Source organism: Saccopteryx bilineata, chromosome 1 (assembly GCF_036850765.1).
Source record: "Saccopteryx bilineata isolate mSacBil1 chromosome 1, mSacBil1_pri_phased_curated, whole genome shotgun sequence".
Taxonomy (NCBI): domain Eukaryota; kingdom Metazoa; phylum Chordata; class Mammalia; order Chiroptera; family Emballonuridae; genus Saccopteryx; species Saccopteryx bilineata.
The window spans coordinates 218,853,099-218,860,431 of record NC_089490.1 but is presented as its reverse complement, the minus strand read 5'-3'; the positions used below and the strand labels follow the sequence as shown (position 1 = coordinate 218,860,431).

The 7,333-nt window shown below is 38.3% G+C and overlaps 1 non-coding gene across 1 annotated transcript; it reads right to left on the bottom strand.

The window, feature by feature from the left end:
- Positions 1–4,463: 4,463 nt before the first annotated feature.
- Positions 4,464–4,539, bottom strand: TRNAP-AGG (transfer RNA proline (anticodon AGG)). The gene has a single exon. It is a non-coding gene; the product is annotated as a tRNA-Pro (tRNA).
- Positions 4,540–7,333: the final 2,794 nt, after the last annotated feature.

The window sequence follows — 7,333 nt, the reverse complement described above, 5'->3', positions numbered from 1 at the left end:
TTGGGGTATATTCCTAAAGTGGGATAGCTGGGTCAAAAGGCAGTTCGATTTTCAGTTTTTTGAGGAATCTCCATACTATTTTCCACAGTGGCTGCACCAGTCTGCATTCCCACCAGCAGTGCAGGAGGGTTCCCTTTTCTCCACATCCTCGCCAGCACTTATTCTGTGTTGTTTTGTGGATGAGCGCCATTCTGACTGGTGTGAGGTGATATCTCATTGTGGTTTTAATTTGCATTTCTCTAATGATTAGTGATGTTGAGCATTTTTTCATATGCCAATTGGCCATCTGTATGTCCTCTTTGGAGAAGTGTCTATTCATCTCTTTTGCCCGTTTTTGGATTGGATTGTTTGTCTTCCTGGTGTTGAGCTTTACAAGTTCTTTATAAATTTTGGTTATTAACCCCTTGTCAGACGTATTGTCAAATATGTTCTCCCATTGTGTAGTTTGTCTTTTTATTCTGTTCTTGTTGTCTTTAGCTGTGCAAAAGCTTTTTAGTTTGATATAGTCCCATTTTTTTATCCTGTCTTTTATTTCACTTCCCCGTGGAGATAAATCAGCAAATATATTGCTCCGAGAGATGTCGGAGAGCTTACTGCCTATGTTTTCTTCTAAGATGCTTATGGTTTCACGGCCTACATTTAAGTCTTTTATCCATTTTGAGTTTATTTTTGTGAGTGGTGTAAGCTGGTGATCTAGTTTCATTTTTTTGCAGGTAGCTGTTCAATTTTCCCAACACCATTTGGTAAAGAGGCTGTCTTTACTCCATTGTATTTCCTTACCTCCTTTGTCAAATATCAGTTGTCCATAGAACTGTGGGTTTATTTCTGGGTTCCTTGTTCTGTTCCATTGATCTATATGCCTGTTCTTATGCCAGTACCAGGCTGTTTTGAGTACAATGGCCTTGTAGTATAACTTGATATCAGGAAGTGTGATACCTCCCACTTTATTCTTCTTTTTTAAGATTGCTGAGGCTATTCGTGTTCTCTTTTGGTTCCATATAAATTTTTGGAATATGTGGTCTATATCTTTGAAGTATGTCATTGGTATTTTAATTGGTATTGCATTGAATTTATAGATTGCTTTGGGTAATATAGACATTTTAATGATGTTTATTCTTCCTAACCATGAGCACGGTATATGATTCCACTTGTTTGTATCTTCCTTGATTTCTTTTATCAATGCTTTGTAATTTTCCAAGTACAAGTCTTTAGTCTCCTTGGTTAAGTTTATTCCTAGGTACTTTATTTTTTTGGTTGTAATTGTGAAGGGGATTGTTTCCTTAAGTTCTCTTTCTGACTGTTCATTGTTGGTGTATAAAAATGCCTCTGATTTCTGAGTATTGATCTTATATCCTGCCACTTTGCTGAATTCATTTATCAGGTCCAGTAGCTTTTTGACTGAGACTTTAGGGTTTTCTACATACACTATCATATCATCTGCAAATAATGATAGTTTTACTTCTTCTTTTCCAACTTGAATGCCTTTTATTTCTTCTTCTTGTCTGATTGCTGTGGCTAGGACTTCCAGGACCATGTTAAATAAGTGTGGTGAAAGGGGCATCCCTGCCTTGTTCCTGATCTTAAGGGTATTGTTTTTAATTTTTTCCCATTGAGTATGATGTTGGCTGTGGGTTTCTTATAGATGGCTTTTATCATGTTGAGGTATGTTCCCTGTATTCCCACTTTGCTGAGAGTTTTGATCATGAATGGGTGCTGGATTTTATCAAATGCTTTTTCTGCATCTATTGAAATTATCATGTGGCTTTTCTCCTTCTTTTTGTTTATGTGATGAATCACATTGATTGATTTATGAATATTGTACCAGCCTTGCCTCCCCAGAATAAATCCCACTTGATCATGGTGTATGATTTTTTCCATATATTGTTGGATCCGGTTTGCTAATATTTTGTTGAGGATTTTAGCATCTATATTCATCAGAGATATTGGCCTATAATTTTCTTTCTTTGTGTTGTCTTTGCCTGGTTTTAGAATCAGAATTATGCTTGCCTCATAAAAGGAGCTTGGAAGTCTTCCTTCCTCTTGAATTTTTTGAAATAGTTTGAGAAGGATAGGAGTTAGTTCTTCTTTGAATATTTGGTAGAATTCCGTTGTGAAGCCATCGGGCCCCAGACTTTTCTTTGTTGGGATTTTTTGATAACTGTTTCGATCTCATTTGTTGTAATCGGTCTGTTTAGGTTTTCTGATTCTTCCAGATTTTTGGAAGATTGTATGTTTCAAGGAATTTGTCCATTTCATCTAGATTGTCTAGTTTTTGGTATACAGTTCTTCATAGTATTTTCTTACAATATTTTGTATTTCTGTTGTGTCAGTTGTTATTTCTCCTCTCTCATTTCTAATTTTATTTATTTGAGTGCTCTCTCTCCTTTTCTTGGTGAGTCTAGTTAAAGGTTCATCAATCTTGTTTATGTTTTCAAAGAACCAGCTCCTAGTTTCATTGATCCTCTGTATTGTTTCTTTAGCCTCTATGTCATTTATTTCTGCTCTGACCTTTATTATTTACTTCCTTCTACTACATTTGGGCTTTACTTGCTGTTCTTTTTCTAATTCTTTTAGATGCAGGGTTAAGTTGTTTATTTGAGCTTTTTCTAGCTTCTGAAAGTGTGCCTGTAGTGCTATGAACTTCCCTCTCACGACTGCTTTCGCTGTGTCCCATAAATTTTGAGTTGTTGTATGCTCATTGTCATTTGTTTATAGGAATTTTTGTATTTCTTCTTTGATCTCATTCGTAATCCATTCATTATTTAACAACCTGCTATTTAGTTTCCATGTGTTTGAGAATTTTTGAGCTTTTCTGTTGTGATTCATTTCTAGTTTCATGCCGTTGTGATCGGAGAAAGTGCTTGATATAATTTCAGTCTTCTTAAATTTGTTGAGAGCACTTTTGTGCCCTAACATGTGGTCTATCCTAGAGAATGTTCCATGAGCACTTGAAAAGAATGTATATTCTGCTGCTTTAGGGTGAAAGGTTCTGAAGATATCTATTAAACCGAGTTGATCTAGTGATTCCAATAAGTCTGCTGTTTCTTTGTTAATTTTCTTTCTTGAGGATCTATCTAGTGATGTTAGTGGGGTATTGAAATCCCCTACTATTATAGTATTGCTGTTGATGTTGCCCCTTAAATCCATCAAAGTCTATTTTATATATTTGGTTGCTCCTATATTAGGTGCATAGATATTTATAATAGTTATATTTTCCTGTTGGATTACTCCGTTTATCATTATGTAGTGGCCTTCTTTATCTCTTACTATATCCTTTGTTTTAAAATCCAATTTGTCTGATATAAGTATTGCTACCCCAGCTTTTTTTTCATTTCCGTTTGCATGAATTGTTTTTCTTCATCCTTTTACCTTCAATCTATGTGTGTCTTTTGTTCTAAGGTGTGTCTCTTGTAGACAACATCTGTATGGGTCCTGTTTTCTTATCCATGCAGCTACCCTATGTCTTTTGATTGGATCATTTAATCCATTTACATTTAAGGTTATTTATTGCCATTTTCTTCTTTAAAGGTGTATTCCTTCTTTGCTATATTCTTTTCCCACTTTGATCTGTTTACAACAGGCCCCTTAACATTTCCTGCAGCATTGGTTTGTTTGTAATGAATTCCTTGAGTTGTTTCTTGTCTGGGAAGCTTTTTATTTCTCCTTCAATTTTAAATGATAGCCTTGCTGGATAAAGTAGTCTTGGTTGTAGGTTCTTGTTCTGCATTACTTTGAATATTTCTTGCCATTCCCTTCTGGCCTCAAGTGTTTCTGTTGAGAAGTCTGATGTCATCCTTATGGCGGCTCCTTTGTAGGTGATAACATTTTTTTCTCTTGCAGCTTTTAATATTTTCTCTTTATCACTTAGCTTTGGTATTTTAATTATGATGTGTCTTGGTGTAGGTTTCTTTGGGTTTCTCTTTAATGGAGTCCTCTGTGCTTCTTGGACTTGTTAGAGTTTCTCTTGCATTAATTTAGGGAAGTTTTCAGCTATGATATGATTGAACAAAGTCTCTATCCCTTGTTCTTTTTCTTCTTCTTCAGGAACCCCTATGATGCAGATGTTATTTCTCTTCATGTTGTCACAGAGCTCTCTAAGAGTTTCCTCTGACTTTTTATTTTCTTTCATTTTTTCATTTTTCTGAAGCTGGAAACGGGGAGAGACAGTCAGACAGACTCCCGCATGCGCCCGACCGGGATCCACCCGGCACGCCCACCATGGGGTGACGCTCTGCCCACCAGGGGGCGATGCTCTGCCCACCAGGGGGCGATGCTCTGCCCATCCTGGGCATTGCCATGTTGTGACCAGAGCCACTCTAGCGCCTGAGGCAGAGGCCAAGGAGCCATCCCCAGCGCCCGGGCCATCTTTGCTCCAGTGGAGCCTTGGCTGCGGGAGGGAAAGAGAGAGACAGAGAGGAAAGCTCAGCGGAGGGGTGGAGAAGCAAATGGGCGCTTCTCCTGTGTGCCCTGGCCAGGAATCGAGCCCGGGTCCTCCGCACCCTAGGCCGACGCTCTACCGCTGAGCCAACCGGCCAGGGCCTCCTCTGACTTTTTGAGTGTCTTTTCTCTTTTCTTCTCTGCTTTTATGCCTTCATTCCAGTTGTCCTCTAACTCGCTGATTCGATCCTCTGCTCTATCTATCCTGTTTTTAATTCCTTCTATTGTGGTCTTTATTTCTGATATTGTATTTGTCATCTCCGACTGATTCTTTTTTATACTTGCTATTTCTTTATTTAGGTTTTCATAATGACCATCCATTGTTGTTCTAAGATCCCTAAGCATCCTTACAATCATTATTTTGAACTCCGCATCTGGAAGTTTGATTATTTCCATATCACTCAGTTCATCTCTTGAAGGTGTCTCTTGTGGTTTCATTTGGATTGCACTCCTTTGTCTTCTCATCATCTGTTTTTGGGTGTTTTATTTGTAGAGTTGGTTGAGTCTAGGCTTGGTGTTGTCTGCCTCCAGTTTTCAGTATCAGCTGAAAACTGTAATCCACTTTCGGATTTGGGCAGCTTTGAAGTCTTGATTTGTTTGTTTTCTTAAGAGGTGATAGTCTTGTTTACTGATCTCAGCAGGGGGCTTCCTTGAAAGTATATCCAGGAATGCTATGGGTGTAACCTGATTCTCTGAAGGCCTCTTTAGCCAGCTAATCTCACTGGGGGCAGGGTGTTTTCTCTGCTTCAGTAGGGGGAGGTTTATCTCAGATCTCCTTGGAGACCTGAGTTACTGCCCCTCCTCCCCACTTCTTGTTTTCAGCTGTGTCTGTCTTGTTGCGCTGATTGCAGCTGGATAGATGTACGGAGATCTCTGATCCGGAAGCAATTCAGCTCTGTTTTGTGAAAGGTTCAGTCCCTCCCCCAGCTATGGCCACCTCCAGCATGGATGAGTCAGCTTTTTTAGTTTGTTTCCTGCATTCCTTAGCCCCTCACAGTCTGTCCCTCTCCCTGTCCTTTCACTTGGGAGATAAGCTGGTATTTTCAACACACCTCGCTCCCTGGTCGCCAGGCAAGTGGCTGTGAGCAGTAGTTTCTGCTCTTTTCCCTCTGTGAGATCCTCTCTGGGCTCTTAGCCTCAGCCCTCCCTCCGTTCCTGTAAACAGAGGAGGTTCAGGCGCTCCCTACCAGGATTGTTGTGGCTTTTTCTTTGCTCCTTGGTTTTTGAGAGCTGTTCTTGCAGTTCAGAGTTGGTTTTTCATGCTGATTTTTCCTAAATTGATTTGTATTCCAGTTTGGTGGTGAGAGCTGGGTGTCTGTGCATCCGCCTACTCCGCTGCCATCTTTTTTCTTTGAGCCTTATCTATATATTTTACTGAGTTCTTTACCCACCCCTCCAACCCTCCTCTTCTAGTGAAAAAATAGTTATAACCATGTAAAGTAAAATAAAATAAATACACTAAAAATATTGTAATAACTATTTATGTGTCAAATGACTTAGCAGGGTTATCATTTCATAAATTATATAAATGTATAATCATGGGGTTGTACACCTGAAACTCATGTACTATTGTCCATCAACTGTTAATTAAAAAAATTTAAATATAAATATATATTTAAAAAGTGTAACTGTGTTCTTCACTTTTATGTAGATTCTTTCTTGGGTTGAATTTTCATTTTGTTGTAAATCATCCTTGCTGGGGAAACAATTTTTTTTTCATTTTCTGTTGCATGAGGTTTTAGAACTGTTTCTATATATTTCTACATTGCTGATTCCAATATGAAACCAGTTTTTTGGTGCATGCTCCAGTTTTTATGCAATTTTAATTCCTTTTTGTTACCATTAATGGCATGCATTGCTTTTTAAATTGGAGTTAAAGGGCAACAACTCTAGGATTGAACATAACCACAAGAAAATTAATGTTTTACAAACATCATTTTTATATAATTATAGTTGTTTCTAAATGTAAAAAATTATTATCTGATAAAAACACCCTCTTATTTTGTTTTAAGACCGAATCATGGCTTCTTTGAGTAGGCGTAAATGAAAGAATAGACTTAACACCTTCTGTTACATATGTGGCTGTTACACACATCATTTGTGACACATGCATATATTGCCTATTTTCAAGTTCCCCTTGGTGATCAAGACAAGAATTGGGCTCCTCATATTGTGTGTCATTATTGTGAGGAAATGCTTCATGACTGGACAAAAGGAAAATGCAAAGGAATACCTTTTGGTATTCCCATGGTTTGGTGTGAACCTAAGGACCACAGCAGTGACTGTTATTTCTGTCTGACCCATACAAAGGGCATCGGCAAGAAAAAATGGCATATGATCACATATCCTAATATTTCTTCAGCAATACGACCACTCTGAGACCCTCTTGGTTCCAGTTTTCAATGGTTTTATTTCTTCTAAGGACGAAGAAAGTGAACATAGTGATCAAGTATATTTTGATAAGATGCATGAGAAAATGGTTGTAGAACCTGAAGGGTCTTCTTCTGATGCCAAGTCATTAACCTCTCAACAGTTTAGCCAACCCAAATTGAATGACTTAGTAAGAATGACATAAAAATTGTCCTCGACTTTCTGAAGTATGAGGAGCAGAACTGGATCGTTTGTGTGGATCTTAAAATGGTAAATTTTCTGCTAGGACAACAGAGAGGTTTAATGAAGTATCCTTGCTTTCTGTGTTTGTGGGACAGCCGAGCTCGGGAGAAACACTGGACACAGAAGGAGTGGCAAAAACGTGAAGCTCTGGAAGCAGGGATGCAAAATATTGTGAATGAACCTGTAGTTAATCAAGACAGGATCATTTCCCCCCACTTCACATCAAATTTGGCTTAATGAAGCAGTTTGTTCAGGCTTTGAATAGAGAAAGTGAATGCTTTCA